The following is a 23,295-nucleotide window of genomic DNA, read 5'->3' as shown; positions in this document are numbered from 1 at the left end:
CATGTATTATTTTTTAAATTAGAAATCTAGCAATAGCCCGTTTGGCTCAGTGGATAGAGTGTTGGCTTTCAGACTGAAAGACCCCGGGTTTGATTCCTGGGTTGTGGGCTCAAGCCCCAGTAGGGGGCGTGCAGGAGGCAGCTGGTCAATTATTCTCTCTCATCACTGATGTTTCTACCTCTCTCTCCCTCTCCTTCCTCTCTGAAATTAATAAAAATTTTAAGAAATCTAAGCAAATAACATTAATTTTTAATGCTATTCAATTTCAGCATAGAGGGATATGTTGTAGTTTCAAAAAAAGCATGTTTTTAGATCATCTTATTTGATTAAAAAATACAAACCTAACAGCATTGAAATTAGATTTTCTTATTTAAAAAACAGAGTCAAAAAGAAATGTGCCCCTGTCCCTGTTAAACTAGTGTGTCATTAATTGGTGATTGGTCACTACAGAGCACTTTTGGTAGAGCGGATATAATCTCACCCTAGGTGAGTGGTGATTTTTAGTGAAACTTTAAAATTGACTTTGCTGTTACAAAGCATCTAAGATCTGAATAGGCAGAAAGGTTTGTCTAAGGCAGTGTTTCTCAACCTTCCTAATGCCTCGACCCTTTAATACAGTTCCTCATGTTGTGGTGACCCCCAACCATAAAATTATTTTCGTTGCTACTTCATAACTGTAATTTTTCTACTGTTATGAATCGTAATGTAAATATCTGATATGCAGGATGTATTTAGGCGACCCCTGTGAAAGGGTCATTCGACCCCCAAAGGGGTCGCGACCCACAGGTTGAGAACCGCTGGTCTAAGGGGTGAAACTGAGAAGTGATATGTGATTCTGAATCTACAAATTGGCCAGGTATCCGTTTGGCAGAGGCCAAACTGTTAGATGAGAATTATCTCAATGATCATTTCTTAATTACTCAGCACATACCAGGCACTGTGCCCTGTGTTTTTATGACAACTTTTTAATTTTACAATACATAATCTAATTTCGCAAATTTGCCCAAGGTCATTAGTTAAAAAAAAAAAAAATGGAAGAGCTGAAACTCTTGGATTGTCTCTCGCCCAAACCCACCCTCTTTCTGCTATAACACTCCTTATTAGGTAAGGTTGGCTAGATTGATTTTTGAGGCCTTTCTTTGGAAAGAATAGTATATCCTTTACGATTGCATTCAATTGCTTATAATACACCCTAACCAAGTGGGCTTTAAACGGGTAAGGAGGTTGTTTTTCTCAGGTAGTAAGAAGTCTAAAGCTAGGAAGTTTGCAGTAGGCGTTGTGCCTCCTTATCTCTTTAGGGTTGTACTGTGGTCACAAAACGGCTGCTCCCCCTCCAACCTCACAGCAACCGCACTGCCAGAAGGCATCAAAAAAAGAAAGAAAAGAAAAAAAAAGAGTGGTGGCTTCTGCAAAAACCTTCTCAGGACCCTCTAGCCACTTCCTGCTAAATCTCATTGGCCAGAATTGAGTCATGTGACTTCCCCACAAGGACCTTTGAGACGGTGAGCATTTTTGTGCTGCACTTTGCCTTCCCGAACAAAGTCTCTTAGGAAAGAAGGGGGAATGGCTACTGAGGTGGTGATAAGCGATGTCTGTCCCACGAGAACTATCTGACAGATGGAGGATGTGGGGAAGGAGCAGCTGCCTCAAACGTGCTTCTGAAGTAAGTGGTGTCGAGGGACTGTGGGTACCACTGTTGATGAATTTTGCTGCAAGACAGTCAGGGAAATGTAGCCTTTGTTCTAAGCAGCCCTGGGCTCAGCTTCAATTCTATTATTATGGAAGGAGAGAATGGATACTGAGGAACCACCAGGGGTTCGGCCACAGTTCCTCCACCAGCCCCTGAGACAGGGCTCCCCTTGGGAAGGAGTGTGGTGTGCACAGCCATATACTTCTCTAGATAGGAGGGGGGTGAGGACAGGACAGTTGGTGACACGGGCTTCGGGAATGGGCGAGGGAGGGGTAGGCATTTGGAGATACTTGGGGATGCTGGGAACATCTGAAGACCAATTCAGCCTCCTGGATGGGCCTGGAAAGAGGCCTTAAGAGTGCAGGCTGGCTCTTCAGAGACACCTCCTCCCGGGGCTGTCACTAGCAAGGCACCCCCGCTTCCTAGTCCTTGTTTTCCTTCTCTGTACGGGGAGTAATAACCCTACCTTGTCAGGTTGGTATGAGCCTAGGCTGGAGTGAGGCATGTCCAGCTCCTGCCTTACACTAGACATTCCATAGATGGCAGCTGTTATCTTTGACAGGAGCGAGATCTGGCCCCCATGGCCCCTGCTCTAGCCCAGCTCACATCCTCTCTTCAGCTAGACTCACTGACTTGCCCTTCTGCGGTCAGAACGTGCATTCTCTGCCCAGCTTTCTGCTTCCGCTTGCCCACGGTGGCCTCTTGGCGGAAACACCTCACATCCTGGTGAATCCTGCAAGTCCTCCCCCTCTCACCTCTCCCCTTCTCCTAGAATTCCTCTCTGACCTCTCCAGCTCGGGTCAAGCCCTATCTCAGTTCCCGGGCCTAGCAGCCCACACTTCTGTCTCAGTTCTCACTCCTCCGCAAGCCTTCGCCAAGTTCCTTGCAAGCCAGTCAGTCCTGGCTCCCTGGGTGGGTAAGAAAGGCCCAGGCCACGCTCCTTGTTCAAGGCTCTGTAGATAAAAGAGGAGGAGGAAATTGCCCTGTTTTAAATGTTTACTACTTTTGTTTGTTAATCCTCACCTGAGGATTTTTCCCCATTGATTTTTATTATTTTTTAAAAATATATATTTTTTATTGATTTTAGAGAGGAAGGGAGAGGGAGATAGAAACATCAATGATGAGAGCGCATCATTGATCGGCTGCCTCCTGCACACCCCACACTGGGGATGGAGCCCACAACCTGGGCATGTGTCCTTGACCGGAATCGAACCATGGTCTCCTGGATCATAGATCGATGCTCAACCATTGAGCCACACCAGCTGGGCCCCATTGATTTTTAGAGAGAGTGGCAGGGAGCGGGGGAGGTACATCCATGTGAGAGACATATCAATTGGTTGCCTGCCACACGTGCCCAGACAGGGAAGGGGGCGGGATAGACCCAGCCCTTGACCAGAATGGAAACACAGACCCTTCAGTCGGAGGGCCGACCCTTTAACCACTGAGCCAAACAGGCTAGGGCTATTTTAAACGTTTACATGGCAAGTCCTAGGTGCTCAACAAACCAATTGATATGTCTCTCACATGGATGTACCTCCCCTGCTCCCTGCCACTCTCTCTAAAAATCAATGGGGCCCGGCTGGTGTGGCTCAATGGTTGAGCATCGACCTATGATCCAGGAGACCATGGTTCGATTCCGGTCAAGGACACATGCCCAGGTTGTGGGCTCCATCCCCAGTGTGGGGTGTGCAGGAGGCAGCCGATCAATGATGCTCTCTCATCACTGATGTTTCTATCTCCCTCTCCCTTCCTCTCAAACAAATATCCAGGTCGCACTGTGGGCGCCAAAAGACAATGCAGTGTAAGTGTGCTATTTGTAAAAGTACTATTTGCAGATTTTTATTTAAAAATCGGAATTCATAGAGCACTACAGGCGGTTGCTTAGTGGCATGCGTGTGTCAAGTCCTGTTGCCCTTTTTAGACCTCCCTCCCCCTGGAGACAACTGCCCGTGACCGCCCTGCCCACCAGCTGGGAGACGGGGCTCCTGGGGCTGGGGCTGGGGCTGGGCTGGGGCCTCAAGGCCGCTCCAGGGCGGGTCTCACTGAGCGCCCGGGCATCCCGCGGGGCGTTCCCTCTGCAGCCCCGACCCCAGCTCCTCTCCCGCGGGCCGCCCCGGCGGCTCTCGTGGGTTCTCGCCGCCCCGCCGGCAGGCGGCGCCCTCCGGCCGACCTCCCGCCGGGGTCGCGACGGGGCGTGCGCGCCCGCAGGTTCCCGGCGCCGGCGCCCAGCCCGACTTCCTGGTCGGAGCGGCCGCGCGGCGGCAGGGGTCGCGGCGGGGTCCGGGCGCCGGGCTCGCCACGGTCCCCCCTCCGGTCGGGAGCGCGCGGGAGGGGCCCGCCGGCTGCAGCCTCCCCGGCGGAGTCCCGGGGGGCGGAGCGCGGCAGGTGCCCGGCGCCGGGACGCGGAGCGGGAGCCTCGGTGAGTGCGGGGCCGGCGCCCTCGGCTTCCCCGCCGGGTCCGGGGGGGTCTGCGGCTCCCGCGCCGCTCGCGGCTTCCCGGACGGGCAGGGTCTTCTCCGGGGCCCAGAGCTGGGGTTCGCTCGCACTTAGGGTCCCCCCTGGGCTGAGAGTCACGGGCCGGGCCGCCTCGCCTCGGCGGGGGTTCGCGGAGCCCCGGCGCCGGGCGCTGTCGGGGGCGGGGGGCCCGGGCGGCCGCGGCGGAGCTGGTCGCACCCCGTTTCCGAAGGAGCCGGTGCGTAAACCGTGCGCCCGCGGGCGAGGCTGGAGGAACGGGTGAGGGTCGCCGTCATCCGTCCCGGCAGCGGAGGGGTCGGACCGTTACGCGCACCCGCTCACGTGGATGCGCTGGGGCGGCCCTGGCTCCTCCCGGCCTCGGGGAGAGGGGACCCGGCGCGGCCCGCAGCCCCCGGGGTTGCGGGGCTGCCCGTGTTCGGAGCGAGGGGCGCCCCGGTGGCCTCCTCCGTGACCGGCCGGGGCGGGTCGGGAACCTGGGACCTCCCTCCGGAAGTCGTTGGCCGAGGCTCCCTGGCTCACCTGGGCCGGCGGCGTCGGGAGGGGGCGGCCGGGCCCGCCCCGCACCCCGAGGCGCCCGCGGGCACCCGGCCTGCGGAGGGGGGTGCGGCCGGGAGGAACCGGGGGACCCGCCTGTGCGGTGACCCGGCAGCCGCGGGGCTGTGGCCGACGCCCCCGAGGTAAAGCCACCCAGACCCCGATCGCCAGCGACGGGTGAGTGGGGTCTGGCCCCCAGAACTGCGAGGTGCTTCAGGTCAAACTGCTCCGGTTGTGGCTTTTAGTTGGTTTTCTTTGGAAACTTCTCTGATTAGGAAAACAGCCAATATACTGCCCGCGGGGATCAGCCTGGCTGCCCCGGAAATCACAGGGGTGGGGAACCTGTTGGTAAAAAGTCAGGGACATGGCACGGCAATGCAAGGTGTGAGACTTGGATCCTGGTGTGATTTTTCTTTTCTTTTTTTTTAAAGAACGTTTTTAAACATTGAGCCAACAGAGGACATTTGTACTGGTTATTTTAGTACCAGTGATTTTAGTTTTGTTTAGTTACTTTAGGTAATGGTGTCATAATTCTGTTTTTAAAAAATATCCTTGTTTTTTAGAAATAAATATTGACATTGAAATGCTTATTTGCTTCACAATAACCCAGTTTTGAGGAGCACTGCTGGTGGAGAAGTGAGGGGGAAGGCGACGAAAGGCTGGATGAGGGGTATGGGGCATGGGGTTCTTTACGTTGGTGTCTCTACTTTTGCATGTTTGGCATTTTCCTTTACAAGTAAGTAGGGCCACTGCCATCACCACCACCACCACCACCACCACCGGTGAAGCTTCTTGTGCAGAAAGTAGGTTTGGAAGGTAAACCGCTAGTGATGCCAGATGCCAGGCCTTCCACAGGCCCTCACTTTTTGTAAACTGGGTGTAGAGGCTGCCTCTCTAGACGCATAGAAAGTCTTCCTTTTCCCTCTCCTGGGTGCTGCTCTATCTTGGTCGGAAGGCATAGGGTGTTTGCTGCGTGTGAGGGAGCTGAGCGGATCAAGTTGATGCAGGTGGATGCTGGGTCAGCATTTTTTATACAAAGGGTATTAGCAAGCCTGGGGCTTGAGTTGTCTGCAAAGGGACAGGTTGTATGAAATGTGTGAGCAATTTTTCCGAACTGCCCAAGTCCTTCCAAAACAGCTCAGAGTAGTCAACACACCCAGATACACTGGGAATCCGTGCTCGCTCCTGGAAGCATGGTATGCCTCAGTTGGAAGTGTGCCTTATGAAACAAATGACAAGGTAAGTGGATCTTATGGCCTGAAAGAGATCTTATCTGTGTATGTTGTCTTTTTGAATGCCCTGATCTTGTTTGCTTCTGGCATTGTGATGTGTAACTATTAGGAAAGAACTGACTCCTAAAATACCCTGTGAGATTCTCTTCCTTTCCAGGAACCCTGCTTTGAAGAAGAGGGATGCGGGGAGTAATGTCTGTACTACATCCATCCAACTTGCTTGTTTCCCCCTCCCTCTGGATTTATCATGTAATTTCTCCTCATTCTGTCATGCTTCATTAGTAATTTGGCAAAGTGGTGATTGTTCGAGGGAGATATTCAAGTTCAGTAGAGGGAGGGGCGACTTACTCCTCAAAGATAAACCCACATTTCTTAGCAGTTTCAGTGGAACTGATTTTAATGCCTCTGTTTTTAAGAGGAAACACGCCAAGTAAATGTTGTCTGTGATAGTTGAAGGTTGAAGTTAGATGAATCCCCTCAGCCTACACCTTGCCTAGTGCAGATTCGCTCGTGTAAAAGAAGTGGTCAAGATGCTTTAAGAATTCAGAAGAGGAAATGCCAAAGTGCGCCCCAGCTTCCTTGCAATGTATGGGGAAACGAGAGAGGCAACAATAGTCCCCTTACGGTTGGAAAATGTTATAGTGAATTCCTGGTAGTACGTAAGTGAAATTGGCTTGTGGTTTAGTTTTCTTTGTGTGACCAAAAAGGAAGATGAAGCTGTGAGGGATTGTATTTTCTGCGTCGGTTCTCCAAAACAAGAGCATGGAGAGAGAAGAAACTGCCGTGGCCCTTAAGGGCCCAGGTGGTGTCCTAACAATGTTTACCGTCCTCTGTGGGAGGTGGTGGAACTGGGCACGGGAGAGTAGATTGCTGGTTACCCTTTTAAGGAGTTACCACACATGTGACACCATCTTCTCCATCGAGTTAAGGGTATACTATAAACATTCAAAGAGCAGATTGCTGCTTTGTTGGGTTAGAAATGAGAGGAAGGGGTGTTAGCAGTCAAGTCAATACCTCTTCTAATAGATAAACACTCTGCTGTCATCTGCGTCATTTCGTCCCATCCCGGGAGGATTATTTTAGTTTTTAACAGATGAGAACATTGAAATCTACAGACACTAAGACTTGCCAAGTCGCTTCTTTAGAGATATGGGGGAAGGAAACTTACCATAGTCGTCTTCACACACACGTTTTTAATTCTCACAAATATCTCAAAGTTGGGTATTATCAGCTCATTTTGCAGATGGAATTGTAGCTAAGAGAGGCTAATAATTCACTTGAAGTCTTGCAGCTAGTGAAAGTAGAGCCAGGGTTTAAATTCAAACCTGTGTGATCTTAGAATTTGTAGCCACACTACCTTCAACAGACAGGGAAGCTACACAACCAAGAGTTGGTTAGTCGAGGCGAGCTGTCTTTGTACCACATTCGCCTGCCCTGGTTACAGAGTGGAGACATGGGCCACATCCATCCACAGAGATGTCTTATCCGGCCAGCACAGAGTTAAAACGGACACTGAGCCAACATTGAAAACTGGGAAGTTTTAGACAATCTGCCCTCAAGAACTCCTGAAGGCAGTACTGAGCAGCCTTCTCTCTAGAGAAGGGCATTGCACGCAGGTCCCCTGGTCTCCACCACTCCCTAAAGTGTCCCCCATCCTCGAGGCTGAGGACAACGGCACGGAAACTGTTGTTTCTCTTACAGTAAGAGAGCTTTCTACATGTGTGTCTATCCAAAATGGAATTACAAAAGAGAATGAGAGGCTCTTGTCCCAAGAAACATGGGAAAGACCATATTCCTTTGAGGGAATGAGGAGTCCTGTGTTTACTCTGCATAGCTTCCATGTCCGAAAAATACAAGGTATGTCATCATGTTCCTCACACCCCATTAGCTTTACTCATGACTTCATTTACTCTAGACTTTAGAGTTACTAACCCTGCAACACAACCAACATGGAGGGCATGTGTGGGCCAGCTGCAGTAGAGGAAAGGAATGCCTCCAAAATCCCAGACTGACTTTGTGAGTGGGAAGAGGGCCTTGTGCACATACGGGCTTCCTCAGGGTGTCTTGAGGTGTGGGGGGAAGGGGTGGCAAGAAGCCCTCCTTCTTTAAGCAGCCTGATACTGGATCCAAATGGATCCTGCGCTTGTACCGTGGCTCTCCGTAACTGCTTTGAGAGTTCCCAGGACTTGGGAAGGTCCTCCTCTCTCTCCCTTCTCTGCCCACCCCTCTCCAGCTAATGACAGCTCTGCCCTGTCTGAACGCTCTTCAGGGATGAGGAACAGAGGTGCTCATAATCTGGCCTTTGAGAGCTTTCTGTGATGCAAGTGCAAGGGTGGCCTAATTTCCTCATTTTGAAACTTTTGGTTACGAGTCATGGGACAGATGTTCTCACATCTGTGTGTATCTGGAATTTCATTACCATTGAAGCTTCTGTTTATATCTTTGTTTCTTTCCCCTGAATCCGAGTGCTCACAGCTGGGGATGTTCTCACAGCTGGGAATATCTTGCCCATATTCCTCAAAGCAGTATGGTCTTCCCTCAGAGAAAGGGAAGAGGAAACACCACAAGTGGAACCTTGTGGAGTGGTTTTGAGGAAATGTCACAGGCTGTTTTGGGGAATTAGTCACTGGAACTATCATTCTAGGTATGTACCTTGTGGTAGAGAAAGAAACTTTCCTCTACCCTTCAAGGTTCTTTCAGTTGGTCTAATAATTAAATCTATATGAGTCAGATTATCAAGAGAAAAATAACCAAATTTAATTACATACATAAATATGGGAACCCTGCATACATGAGCGGTTCAGACAGGAAGGGAAAATGAGGTATAAATGGAATCCTTAGCGAAGAATAAGGTAAGGCCTTGGGGCTTCAGAGGGGGAGAAAGGCCATTCACAAGATGATAAGAACTGATGTTCAGTAATTAGAAGTTCCTCCTGCCCTATAGATAGCTCATAAAATGTTATCCTATATAATAAAAGCCAATATGCTAAGTGTCCAGTCGACTGATCAGCCATTCAGCCAATCAAAGCGTAATATGCTAATGATATGCTAAGGTTGCTCAACCGCTTGCTATGATGTGCACTGACCACCAGGGGGCAGACAGTCAACCACTTGACCAGTTGCTATGAAGTACACTGACTACCAGAGGACAGACGCTCTGACTGGTAGGTTAGCTTGCTGCTGGGGTCCGGCCAATTGGGACTGAGCAAAATGGGCCAGACATGCCCTGGAGCCCTCCCGCAGCCCCTCCTCAGCTAGCCAACCTTCCGTGTCTCTCCCTGCCTCAATCTCTCCCTGCTTCAATCAATCGTGCACCGGTGGGGTCCCTAGGCTTAGCCTGTGCCCTCTCGCAATCCGGGACCCCTCGGGGTATGTCAGAGAGCTGATTTTGCCCCAATCCCGCAGGCCCACTGGTGCAAGAATTCGTGCACCAGGCCTCTAGTTTCTGATAATAACACTTATTATATGGGCAAGGTCCCCAATTTAAAATCTTGAAGGGAAAGGTAAAAAGGTCTGTTACCTTCAGCTCAAAATAATTACCGTGCTAAAGTGGCACACCGTGAGGCGACTGATTCCGAACCCCTTTCCTGTACCCCAGGGTGATAAGAAAACTAGAACAAAGGAGGGATACAAGTGCAATGCCTTGTTTGGTTGAAAGAAGGAAGTTTAGAGACAGGGTGTTTTGTAAATGCCTGATTATTGGTTGATTGGATCTTTTCAGGGAGAACTCTCAGATTCAGATGTGTGGATGCGTGTTCCCTCTGCTAACTCCCTGGTCACATAGGCAGGTGGTGAGGAAAAGTGGGCCAATTGATTACCTGCCAGAGCAAACAAAGGTGAGGGAGCCGTCCTGAGTGTGGACTCCAGCCAGATCCCTGGTTCTCTCACCACCTACCTGTGTGACCTTGACTCTTTTTATAACCTCTCTGCGCCTGAGTTTCTCTTGTATGAAATGGAAGTACTAATAAATAATACCTCATAGGGCTGGGAGGATTAAATGGCACATCAGCACGTGGTTTAGCTGTTGCTGTTGTTAGAGTCCTGCCTCGTTCACGTTAGCCTTTATTTTGGGGGATTCTTCCCTCCCCCCCCCCCCACCCGTCCTCCCCCTTCCCCAATAATTTTAGGAGGGAAGCTACAGGGTGCAAATGCTTCCTGGCTCTGAGGGTGAACCTCGGGCTGCCCCGCCTCCTGGCCTTAGGGAACTGTTGTCCATGACAAATGCTCACAGGGAGTTAGTTGGGAGCCTCAGCCACTTTGGTTGGTGAGAGAACTGGGCTGGGGCCCTGGCTTTGAACCCAGGGCTTTGGCTCTGTTGTTTGGGGATTAAAATTCGCACTGACTCTGGAAGAGATGGAAAGCCCTGGCATTCTGTGTGGGTGCAGACTCCACCTGCTGCGGAAGAGCAGGCCGGTGACAGCGTGAAATGGGGGCAGACACAGGAGCCCCAGCCCCACGCTGCCACCCCTTGCTGAGGGCTCCGCCCACGGAGTCCACCACGCGCCCTCGCTCTCCTCTGTCAGCTGTGGATAAGCACACCCCATGGAAACGTGAAGGGCAAAACCAGCGGTTCTCAATCTGTGGGTCGCGACCCCTTTGGGCGGTCGAACGACCCTTTCACAGGGGTCGCCTAAGACCATCCTGCATATCAGATATTTACATGACGATTCATAACAGTAGCAACATGACAGTTATGCAGTAGTAACGAAAATAATTTTATGGTTGGGTCACAACATGAGGAACTGTATTTAAAGGGCCAGAAGGTTGAGAACCACTGGGTTAAACATTTTACGAAATCCAGACAGAGGCCCAGGGAAGTAGTGGTGAAATCATACAACAGGTACACTGGCAGGTTTAAAGATGCTGATAACCGCTATTTACATAGCATTTTTTTATAGTTTGAAAAGAGCTATATAATTTGACCTTTCACCGGGGTGCAGCTTTATTTGTTTGCATTTGTTTCTCCTGCCTTTTCTGCTTCTAAGGGGAAGTACAAAAGTGAACTGATGTTCAGGCCAGACATGAGCCCAGGGATAGGAACATAGAAATGGGTTCTTCATTTCTCTTGATCAGAGAAGGCAACATGAGTTTGTATTTCTTAGGCTCTTCGGGAGGCATAGGGAGCGGTGACCTCCGGGGAGGGAAAGGGAGATGTTGATAGCTGAGGTGTTCCCAGGAAACCGGATGCCTCGGTTGTGTCCAGGGAAGCAGAATGGAGGGGCAGCCAGTCTCCTCCAAGCAGCCAAGGCGGAGGTCACCCTGTGAACAGCTTCTTCCGAGACCCATTTAGATGCCAGGTGTGCCAGCTGGGGCAGGAAGGAGGAGAGGCCGTGGGCTGTTGGACTTCCTCCTCCTGCCCCAGATCCAGACCTTCACTAAACCCATTGCCTTTCTCCTCGTCCACTCGCAACCAAGTAAGTATTGTGTGAGGTATCAAACAGCCCCACGCCCCACCCCGTCCCCCAGCTAATAGGCCCCCGTGCCTGCTCCCTTCTAGCCCTTGAATAGATTTCTCTCCACTGCCCCTGCCATTTTCCATCGGTGTCCTGGCCTCCATCGCCTCCCACTGCATCAGTTCCTTCCTCCCTCCTTCCATTTATTTTGTTCTGGGAAGTTGAAGGGAAAAAAAGAACTATGACCCCACCATCCAAAGATCCAAAGACATGAACATTTTGGCATATTTCCTTTCACTTTTGCTTTGATTTGCTTTTGTTTTATATAATAAATTTAATAAATTTTAGCATTTTATAAAAATGTAATTCATTGTATGTTCGCATTTTAACAAAGTTGTCATATTGTGATTAAAATTTATCATAGTATTTTTCCAGTCTTTTACAAAAATCATTTGTAATTGTGTGCTATTTCAGCCTTTTTTAGCTCTCTCTCTCTCCTCTCTCTCTCTCTCTCTCTCTCTCTCTCTCTCTCTCTCCTCTTTCTCTCTCTCTCTCTCTCTCTCTCTCTCTCTCTCTCTCTTTCTCTCTCTCCCTCTTTCTTTCTCTCTCTCTCTCGGTTAATCCTTACCCAAGGATATTTTCCCATTGATATTTAGGGAGAGTGGGAGAGAGCAGGAAAGACAGAGAGAAACATCTATGTGAGAGAAACACTTTAATTGGTTGCTTCCTGCATGAGCCACCAGGCCCTGGGCTGGGGAGGAGCCTGCAACCAAGGTACGTGCCCTTGACTGGAATTGAACCCGGGGCCCTTTGGTCTGCACTCTATCCACTGAGCCAAACCAGCTAGAGCTAGCCCTTCTCTTAATATTAGGGAACTGAGAGGTTGCTCTTTTTTGATATTGTAAATCATTCTAAATTGAATGTACATAAACCCTTGATTCTGTGATATATTTGGTCTTTATCTCTAGTTCCTGGTACAGAAAGTCCCTTCCAGCTTTACCTGAGTTTATGCTAATGAGGTATTTCTTGGTGGATGGGGCATGGTTGTCCGGGGAACCAGCCCTGTGATTAGTCGGTTGGAACTTTCAGTCCCACACCCTGACCACCAAGGAGAGAGAGGAGAGAAACTGGAGATTGAATTCAGTCACCAGCAGCCAGTGATTTAATCATTCATGCCTGCATAATGAAGCCTCTATAAAAACCCCAAACACTGGAGTTGGTGAGCACATCAAGGTGCGGGGAGGGCAGTGTGCCCCAGAGGGTGTGGCAGCTCTGCACCTTCCCCCATACCAAACTTGCCCTATACATCTCTTCCATTTGGCTCTTCCCAAGTTGTATCCTTTATAATCCTTTATAATAAATCAGTAATAGTGTCAAACAAAAATTCCCCCCCCAAAATATGAGGAAATGGAAAGACTTGATTCATGTGAACAGATTGCAAACCAGGGAGGTGCCAGCCTGTGGCAGACACTGAAAGTGTCCTCTGAGGACACAAAGGGAAGGCCACCTTTCATAGAGGAAGCTACCACCCAGGTCCCCAAGCAGGTCTGTTGGATGTAAATGAGGTGTTCAAATTCATAAGGTCCTGACTGCTGTGAATCTGGTGTAAAGGAGAGAATGCAGTCCTGATTGGTCATTATGGAGCAGTTCTGATTGATTGGTTTAAATGCACCTGAGTCTATAATTGTGCAGTTCTGATTGGATGGGTCAGGTCTCAAATGAAACCAGGAACTCCTTGTAATAGCTGACTTCGCGCGTAAAGGAGCAGGGCACGCACAGTGCAGGAAGCCAAGAGTTTAGTCTGAGGTTTTCCCTGGTCTACAGAGTACGTGAGAAGCCCCCTGTCGGCTGATGGCCACTAGACTTTCATTACTTATAAAATGTGGACCCTCAGTCCACCATGGGGAGTCCATGTGAGTTGATAAATTTTTTCTCTGGGTTCACATAAGTTTCCCTGAGTTCTGTGAGCCATTAAAGCAGATTATCAAATCTGAGGAGGGCGTCATGGGAATCCCTGACTTACAGCTGCTTGACCGCCTGGGACTTGAGACTGGCATCTGAAGTGGGCAGCACTTCATTTGATACTGTAAACCATTCTAAATGGAATGGACATAAACCTTCTCATTGAATGTACATACAGTCTCTCATGAGACAGCCCCATGGGGTCTGCCCGGACTCTGCGTAGTGTTAGAATTGCTTGGTGTAGAAGAACCAGCACATTTGGTGTCAGAAGTGATTTGAGTAGAGACAGTGTTTTACCTTTTGATTCCATTTCACATTACTTGGGCCAGATTCCTACAGATAATTACTGAATCAAAGGATTTGGAAGAGTAGAGTTTTCTTTCTGATTATATAAGCAGTACATTTTCATTGTGGAAAATCTGGTAAACATAGGTGTGTGTGCAAAGAAAGGCCACACCCTTACTCTCACCAATCAGTTAGTCACTGTGAACACAGCGTGACTCTCCAGGGTGTGTGCCACCTGCAGCCTGGCCTTTCCCTGTGGCCCATGGACCCGCAGCATGGGCGTCACATGGAGCTTGTTAGAAATGCAGAATCTTAGGCTCATCCCAGACATAGTCAATCAGGATCCACCCTTTAACAAGATCTGCATTCAAGTTGGGGAACTGTTGGTCTATAAGGCTTTGACCTTACCAGTCACCTTACCTACCAGGTGGCCTGGCATTAATTACCTCTGATATGTGTATATACATACTTTTTTTTCCCCCTTTACCTACTATTAGGATGATACTCTGTGGGGGATGGGGAAATCTCCCTCTTTTCCCTTAATGTTCTTCTGACTGGTCAAATAATTCAAATGACATACAGCAGATTAACAGGAGAAAATCAAGTTTTAATACGTTGGCTCAGGGAATTCACTTAGCATGGAAATTACAAAGACTAAGGCAAAATGAGGTGTGTGTGTCATTTGGAACTAAGAGGGGAGGTGGAAGGAAATTCACGGGGAGATGAGTTGTTGTCCAGTAAACAAGCATGGACTGGACCATCTTGACACAGTGGCACAGAGAGGGGACTTGGACCAAATGCTCAGTCCCTCCCTGTTAGCCACACCTAGTTCATATTAAAATATGGTCGTTTTATGATGGTAGCCTCAGGTCGTTGTCTGAATTCTTTGAGGCAGTAAGAGATAAGATCAAAAGTTCTTCCAGGCCTTCTAGGCCTCTGTTGTTTCAACTGAAATAATCTGTGTCCAGAGTGGTACTTTTGGGGCAGCTCATTCTGTACCATGGTGTTCAACCTCCCATGCCTCATTGGGTCAGACTGTCCGAGGACAAGCACGTCCCCTCAGTATCACTGATTCCGGGATCAGCAGCATCTCTAGGAGACGGGACTTCCATTACATCTCCCTGCGAAGCCCTAATATATACAGCTTTTATCTCACTTGTATCAGTTAACATTATATGTCAGCATTTTCCAGTTCTTTGATTTTTCTGAGAAGCTTGTTTTTCGTGGCTGCAGACCAGTTGTCCATCTCATGACTATCGGAATTCATTAGACTACTTCCCTATCATTAGACATTTAAGTTGTTTTAATTCTTTTGGGGCGAGCGTGTTCTGTAGGCTATTATAAGTATGCTGAAGTGAGCTGCTCATGCAGTCATTAATTTCTTTAACCTTGATTATTTCCTTACGACAAATTACTGGAGTCAAGGCGTCAACATTTTAAACAGTCTAAAATGCAGGAGGAGTGCAGGAAGTGCCCTCTCTCTGTACTTTCCCTGGTACTGGGTAGTGTGGGCTATAGACGGTGTCTGAGCAGCAGTGGTTTTATCTGTTAGTCATCACACCTCCAAACCTGGCTTAGAGCAGACTCTAAGGTGCTACCCTAAGGGAGACTGGGGGCGTGGAAGGGAAGTTACCAGAAGGTTGGTTAGCTGCCTGTGGTACTGAGCTGTAATAGATGCCACTGGCCAGGCAGAAGCTTCCTTGAACCTCCAGTGGCTGCAGGGTCAGGAGTGGAGCCGATGGGCCTGCATTTAGTCAGTGGAGGCCTGAAAGGAGGAATCTGCTGGACCTTATTGGTACCAAACTTGTTTTTATTTCGTAAGTCTGGGTCTGTTTGGTTATCCAACACCTTTCCTCCCACGCACAGACCAGGACACTCCTTTTAGATAAACTTTATTCTGTAAGGTGCACTCAGATTCTGCCCTAGAGAAAAGGTGAAATAGCAGCATTATATTGTGATTGAGTCACAGTGTAAACTTGGATGGCTTCCATAAATATTTTTGGAGTAAATTAATATACAAAGAAAAATGAATTTGAGTTTTTTTTAATAATATGCATATATTAAATGTATGTGTTTATCATATGATATAATTAAAAGTTTTAAAATGAGTATTTTATTAACTACTAGAGGCCCGGTGCACAAAAATTTGTGCACTGGGGGGGGCGGGGGAGGTGTCTCTCAGCCCAGCCTGCACCCTCTCACAATCTGGGACCCCTTGAGTAGGGTCCAGTCCCATCACAGCATGGCTCCAGTTCACCGGGCCTGCAGGCTGGTGGGGAGGGACCAAGAGGCCAGTCCAGTGGCAGCATGGCTTCGTTCCCACCGCTCCCTCCCGCCGCCACGCCTCAGGTGGCCAGAACCCAGATTGAATCTCGCCGCGCCGGCCGGGACCCTAGCCAGCTGTTTGGTCATCCATCTGATCGTTTAGGTTGTGACGGCCCTTGGCTTTTTATATATTGGGATTTGACATGTTATAATTTCCAAAAGATACACACACAAACTATACCTTCTGGAAATAAGTATGATTGATTTGTAGTTTGTCTAGTAGTAAGTCTTTTGAATGGGCATTTTTAACAACCTAAAAATTTATTGAGTTACATATAGTAAAATGCACAGATCTTAATTGTTTCATTTTGATAAATATATGCACCATGTAAACAGTATCCCTGTCAAGATACAGAACATTGTCATGTTCCAGAAAGCTCTCCTGTGCCCCTTTGTAGTCAATTTCCCTACCTAGAGGCTATTGCTGTTCTGATTTCTAGCACAAGTGAGCTTTGCCTGTACTTAACTTCCTATAAATGGAAATACAACACAATAATACAAAACAGTAGGCTTTTATAAATGGAATACAGTATACAACAGAACAGAAGTGGCTTCTTTTGTCAACATAATGTTTTTGAGATGCTTGTTGTCTGTTTCAGTAGTTTGTTCCTTATTAGTAGCTAATATTCCATTCTTTGATCATACCACAATTTATTCATCCATTCTCCTTGTGTTAATGGCGAACAGCACCAGATTTTGGACCTTCTCAAAAGAAGAGCTCCTGGAGCTTAGGAGAAAGAAGGGCAGAGAAAATGTGCTTGGGGGAAGGAGATGGGGAATAAACTGAATAATCACAGTTTATTTAGTTACTTCCTGAAGGATATTTGGTTGGTTCCAGCTTTTGCAATTATGAATAATGCTGCTATAAGCATTTGTGTACAGATATTTGTGTGGACATGGTTTTCATTGCTACCAAGGAAGTGTGATCACTGGATTGTATGATAATATGTTTAATTTTATAAGAAACTGCCATACTGTCTCCCAAAGTGGCTATACTATTTTATATTCCTACTAGCAGTGAGAGTTTCTGTTGCTCCACATCCTTGCCAGCATTTTGGTATTGTCATACAAGTTTTCTTGCAGACATGTATTTTAATTTCTCCTGGGTAAGATGCCTAGGAGTGGAATTACTGGATCATAGGATAGGTGTATGTTTGTGTCAAACTGTTTTCCAAAGGTTGTACTATTTTACATTCTTATATCTTTTCTAAATCTTGGTATTGGTCTTTTGATTAGCTTTTTCCTGATGACTGATGATGTTAAGCTTTTTGTGTGCTAGTGACCATTTGTATGATTTCTTTTACAAGTGTCTTTTCAAATATTTTGCCCATTTTTGTTTTGAATTGTCCTTTTACTATTGATTTGTAGGCACTATTTATATATATATGTGGTCTAGTAGTATGAGCATAAATCCTTTGTTCAGTATATGTGCTGTAAATATTTTCTCCCAGTGTGTTTCTTGCCTTTCATTTTCTTATGAGCAGAAGAGTTTAAGAAGGCCACTCTGTCTTTTTTTCTTTTATGGTTAGTGCTTTTGTGTTTTAAGAATTCTTTACCTACCCCAGGTTTACAAAGATGTTCTTTGTTTTCCTTCTAGAAGCTTTACAAACAACTAAACTTGAGCAGTGTCATCATCCCTGGTTGTTGAGTCATTCCAGGAGTGGTGTTTAGTCTTAACTTTTATATTTAGGCCTGTGATCCACCCTGAATGAATTTGTGTGTGTATGGTGTGAGGTGGGATTGAGGTTCTTCTTTTTCATATAGCTATCCAGTTTGCCCAGCACCATCTATTAAAATGCTTTCCTCCCCTGAATTGCACTGGTCCTTTCTTATGGATCAAGTGGACTATTAGAATGATCTACTTGGTTCTGTTTGTTTGTTCTTAAGCCAGTACCACACTGTCTTGGGTTCTGTAAAATAGTATCAAAATAGGGTAATATAGGTCCTCCAACTTTGTTCTCTTTCAGAATATTTTTACTGTCCTTGCTCTTTGCATTTCCATAAACATTTTAGAATTGGTTTGTTAATTTTTACAAATAAGCCAGTTTGGATTTTGATCAGGGCTACACTGAATCTATCAGTCCGGGGAGTATTGACATCTTAACAGTATTAATCGTCTTTAGTTTTTCTCAGCAGTGTTTTGTAGCTTTTGGCATGAAAGTTTTATACATATTTTAAAAGACTTATTCCTATGTATTTTATATTTTTGAGTCTATTGTAAATGGTACTTTTTACATTTCCAAGTTTTGTTTATGTATGTATATGGGCATTTTAAAAATTGACCTACAACCTTATTAAATTATTAATTCCAGTAAATTTTTCGTAGGTGCCTTAGAATTTTCTGTATGTATAAACACCATCCATAAATAGTTTTACTTTATCCTGCCTAATCTCTGTGCCCTTTTCTCTTACCTTTCTGAGCTGGCTGTGACACCCTACAATGTCGAATAGAAGTGATTAGAGCAGATATCCTTGTCTTGTTCCCAGTTTTCGTGTGAAAGTTGTCAGTGTTTCATAATTAAGTATGATACTAGCTGGAGATTTTTCAGAGGTTCTTTATCAGCCTGAGGTAATATCCCTCAATTTCTACTTTGCTGGGGAGTTTGTATCATGATTGGGTGTTGAATTTTGTCAGAAGCTTTTTCTGCAGCTCTCAAGATGACCTATCGTTTGTTTTCCTTTATTTTGTTCATATGACTATGTCTCTTTTTCATCTACTAGCACTTTCTCCTCACCTCCAATTTGGGAAAAGGCCTTTATTCCTCAGTGCTAATACTTAACCATGAAACATTTTATAAACGAAAAAGCACCGCATGTATTTAAGTAGAATTGTTTGACTTATTAAGTGGCCTGCCTACCTGTCCCCCAAAACATAATCTTTGAAACTTCTATCATACGCTTTAAGGAAATAGATCTGAGGATTCATATATATTTTCCAATATATAACTTTCTCAAAATGACAAACAGAGCTTTGTAGTTTTGGAAACTATAAACAAATGAACTTGAGCAGTGTTGTCATCTCCGGTTGCTGAGTCATTCCAGGAGTGGTGTTCAGTGGGTTGGGACTGCAGGTGAGGTCCCAGGAACTAGTGAGCCAATTTCTGATTGATACTTTCTAAGTCACTGTATGCTATACCCCTTCCTTGACTTAAGTGCAAGACTAAAGTTGATGATAATCATTGAGAACTAGGAAGCATCTCTAGTTCAAATGTCCCTTGAAGGTTAAACCTCTTTTATGAGCATGTTTGTTAAGCATATGTCTTTGGACTTTTCTGGTCCTGGTGCAAACACTAGCTCCCAAACTACTACACATTCTACTTTTGAACAACTACAATTCTTATAACTCTTTATTTTTCTTATGAACCCTTTTCCCATACTTATTGACTTATTTAGGTATATTCCTATTATTAATGTCTTAAAATTTGGTAGCAAAATCTGAATGATTAGTACAAGGTATGGGATGCTTTTCTTCTTCATTCTGAACATTATATTAATGACCTGTTCCCACCAAAATTATGAAGTGAATATATATATATATATATATATATACACACACACACACACACACACACACACACACATATACATATACAATTTGCAGTAGTAAGAAGGTATCATTACATTGTGAGGGAGGGCTGTATGAAAATTTACATCACCGGTATATTAATTTGCAAGCAGACATAGGGCATGGGTAAAAATTAATGGTAGTGAATGGAAAACAGATTCATATCAGTGTAACCTAATTTCTTCAAGAAATTTGTAAGGATATGGAGGAAACAGGGCACAAATGTCTTGACGCTCTCATGTCATTGATATAATTAAGGATATATAATCGCCTGTGCCCCAGGGAAACACAGTTTAGCTCAGATGATACCATAGTTAGATGGTAGAACGGTCACACAAAGGCACTGTAAAGGATACATATGTATTTTTAGAGTGTCGGTGTGGGACAGCTGTTAACCTTGCAGAGGTTAGCCTGGGGCCCAGTTCTATTTCATCAATTTTAAGCCATGACCAGTGATGTATTGTGTGTGTTTGTTTGTATGCCAGAGATACTAGGAATAAAAATCAAAATAGCCTGGATAAATTGGGTACTTACAAATTGGACAAAGTCAAATGAAGGCTAATTAATTTTGTAAGTAGGAAGTTTAAAATGGAGATGACTGGCTTTGTGCCTGTTCCTGGCAGGAAAGGCCCCTGGGCCATGGTAAATCATGAGCCATCGATAACTATAATACTCTATATGCAGAATACCACATGCCATAAGTCTGATTAAGAATACTGATATGATACTGAGAGTAGGCAAAAGACACAGTGAAGGCTCATGGTGGCTAAAAATGTTACAATAGAAACAGACATGTGCAGCAAGAGGGGAGGGCTTTGAAAAAGAACAATTAGAAGTATTTTGTATTAAGGATGGTGGGCTAAAATGCTGTAAAAACAAACCAAAAATGTAATGGTTCAAATCCAGTACAAGTTTATTTCTCTCATGTAACAGTCCGGGATGGATATATCAGATCCCTGTTGGCTCCGCAAACGTGTTTAAAGACTGGGAAATGTCAAGAGAACCCAGGAACCAGCTTGAAAGAACTCTACGGGATGAGTTTGGAAATAGGCATTCAAAAGAATAAGGGTGGCAATGATTAAAAATAAGCCCATGAATCCATAATATATTTCCAGGGGGAAAATTGCTAGCGTGTAAAAGCAGAAGGAATCATAGAATTAGCAAATCACTGTTTTGTAATTCCCAGGATGATAATTGATTCAGGCAAGGGTGATAAATGGATGCCAAAGCTATTAGGTGAAACTTTGCTGTGGAAGAGCATAGTCTAACTGTCTCAAGGTATTATCCTGGAGATTACTTATTGATTACAAAAGGTACCATACAGGGATATATGGCAGACAACTCCTTAATTAGGTGATCTAACTTCATGCGTCCAGTAATGAGACAAACTGACATAACGGGATGCATGATTTAGATAGTATTCTTGCGGAAAACACTTATCTAATATGAGGCAACAATTACATGGACAAATCCAGACCGTCGTCTACAAGACGACTGGACTAGAATGTTTGACAGTGTCAGTGTGTCGCTCTCGCTAGGTGTCCTCGTGAGAGTGGCATCGTCTTTAAACCCTGCATGGCAATCCCTGACGCACTGCCATGCTGCCCAGGGAAGACTGGGTGACCTGGAAGTCCAACAACTTCCTTAGGATCATCCAGCTCCTGGTTGATTATCCAACATGCCTCATTGTGGGAGCAGACACTGTGGGCTCCGAGAGGATGCAGCAGACCCGCATGGCCCTCCTGGGAAGGCTGTGGGCCAGATGGACAGGAACACCATGGAGCAAGGCCATTCAGGGGCATCTGGAAACCCGCCCAGCTCTGGAGAAACTGTTGTCTCACACCCGGGGGAAGGTGGGCTTTGCCTTCACCGAGAAGGACCTCCCTCACTGAGATCAGTGACATGCTGCTGGTCAGTAAGGTGTCAGCTGTTGCCTGTGCTCGTGCCATGGCCTCATGTAAAGTCACTGTGCCTGCCCAGAACACTGGTCTGGGCCCAAGAAGACCCCTTCCTTGAGGTTTTAGTCATCACCACTGCAGTCTCCAGGGGCACTGCTGAACTCCCGAGTGACATGCAGCTGATTGAGACTGGAGACAAAGTGGAGCCGTGACACCACACTGCTGAACATGCTAAATGAAATCTCCCCTTCTCCTTGGGGCTGATCACCCAGCAGGTGGTCAGCAGTGGCAACATCCACCACCCTGTCTCTTGAAAGGCAAACAGTACAGTTTAAATTTCTGGGTTTTTAAAATTTTTTATGAGTGATGCTGACTTTTTCATATGTATAATAGCCCATTTGTCCTTTTTTGTGTGTGGATTGTCTCTTTATATCCTCTTTTGTTCTCTTTAAGTTTGGTAGTTCTTTCTTAAATGTTTGGTAGAATTCATCAATGAAGATATCTGGACCTAGAGTTTTCTTTGTAGGAAGGTGTTTAAGTTCAAAATCAGCTTCTTTAATAGGGATTTTTGGGGATCTTTTTGAATGAGTTTTAGTGCCTTTTCAGAATTTGTTTCATCACAGTTGTCTCATTTATTGGAATAAAGTTATTCATTATAGTCCCTTTATCTTTATAGTGTTTATGAGATCTGTAGTAAGGTCCTATCTTTCTTAATTTTAGTTAAGTTCTTTCTTAGTTCAACTGGAGGTTTATCAATTTTATTGTTTGTTTTAAAGAACCAGCTTTTAGCTCATTGATTTTTCTGTTGTTTTAAAAATTTCATTGTTTTCTGCTCTATATTATATCCTTCTGTTACTTTGGGTTTAATTTACCCTTCTTTCCCTTAAGGTGTAAACTTAGTTCACTTAATCAAAACCAGATCAGAACAAAACAGTGCAAAAGATGTACTGGAAATTAAAATTGAATTTTGATTTTACCAATTTCCTAATACTTGCATTGTTGCTTTTCAAAGTTTATTTTTCTACTATAGCTTTTTAAAAATAGAACAATTTTTTTTATTACTGATTTAAGAAGGAAACATTGATTTGTTGTTCCACTTAAGTATGCATTAACTGGTTGATTCTTGTATGTGCCTTGACTGGCAGTCGAACCCAAAACTTGGGAATGATGCTCTGACCAACTGAGCTACCAGCCAGTGCTCTACTATAGCTTTTTAAGATTCTGATAAGTACTGCCGGGGTCCAACCCCAGCAGGTCCAGGGGTCCCCAAAGGCGTAGACGGAGTCGGCGAAGAAGGAAGGACATGGAGACAGTGTTCAGTTGATCAGCAGCCTAGCCAGGATCTCCAGCCAGGATCTCCAGCCAAGTTCTGGTCTGGATCTCCAGAGAGGTTCTGCTTCTTAGTTCTGTCTTCCAAGTTCTGTGTCTTGCTGTCTTGTTACATCTGTATTTATACCAGTTGATTCAATCCTATCAATCTCTATTACAAAGGTTAGGGCGTTTCTTATCTCCATTCCAGGGAGTAAAGATTATGTAGCTTAAGCATGATTGTTCATAGTTAAAGTGATTAATTACCCTCCTGGCACTTAGTTAAGAGGTTTTATTCCCTCCCTAACTTCAGGGGAAAATCCCTACCTGGGGAAACAACCTTTCTCAGAGACCTTGGTTAAAACACATAGTGCCAAGAAGGTGAGCAAACATATTAAGAACAGTATGCCATATATGCCAGGTCCCTTGAAACAGCAAGCATGGACTGGCTCCCGGCAAAGTACTATATGCTAGCTATTAAAATTTTCAAAGGGTACAGAGAATTATAAGGAATTGTATTAGTCAGGATAGGACATAAAAAATAATCACAAAATTCTTGCAGCTTAATACAACAAACTTGTATTTCTTACACTACACATCTGGGGCTTTGCTCCACAGTCACTCAAGG

The 23,295-nt window shown here is 45.6% G+C and overlaps 1 protein-coding gene and 1 pseudogene across 13 annotated transcripts in view; both read left to right on the top strand.

The window, feature by feature from the left end:
• Nucleotides 1–1,523: 1,523 nt before the first annotated feature.
• GPR160 (G protein-coupled receptor 160) overlaps nucleotides 1,524–23,295 on the top strand; it is a 29,196-nt gene continuing 7,424 nt past the window's right edge. For 4 of the 13 annotated variants that reach the window (XM_036352072.1, XM_036352065.1, XM_036352068.1 and 1 more), the window contains exon 1: nucleotides 4,464–4,876. The gene's annotated coding sequence lies outside the window, so the exon portion shown is untranslated. Of the gene's footprint in view, nucleotides 1,664–3,974; nucleotides 4,110–4,463; nucleotides 4,877–4,910; nucleotides 5,939–23,295 lie in introns of those variants that run through there. The other 9 variants (XM_036352067.1, XM_036352074.1, XM_036352059.1 and 6 more) reach the window with 5 other exon arrangements.
• LOC118677190 lies at nucleotides 12,086–22,701 on the top strand (annotated as a pseudogene).

The sequence above is a fragment of the Myotis myotis genome, unplaced genomic scaffold (genome assembly GCF_014108235.1).
Source record: "Myotis myotis isolate mMyoMyo1 unplaced genomic scaffold, mMyoMyo1.p scaffold_m19_p_2, whole genome shotgun sequence".
NCBI classification, from domain to species: domain Eukaryota; kingdom Metazoa; phylum Chordata; class Mammalia; order Chiroptera; family Vespertilionidae; genus Myotis; species Myotis myotis.
This window is presented reverse-complemented; position numbering and strand designations above follow the sequence as displayed.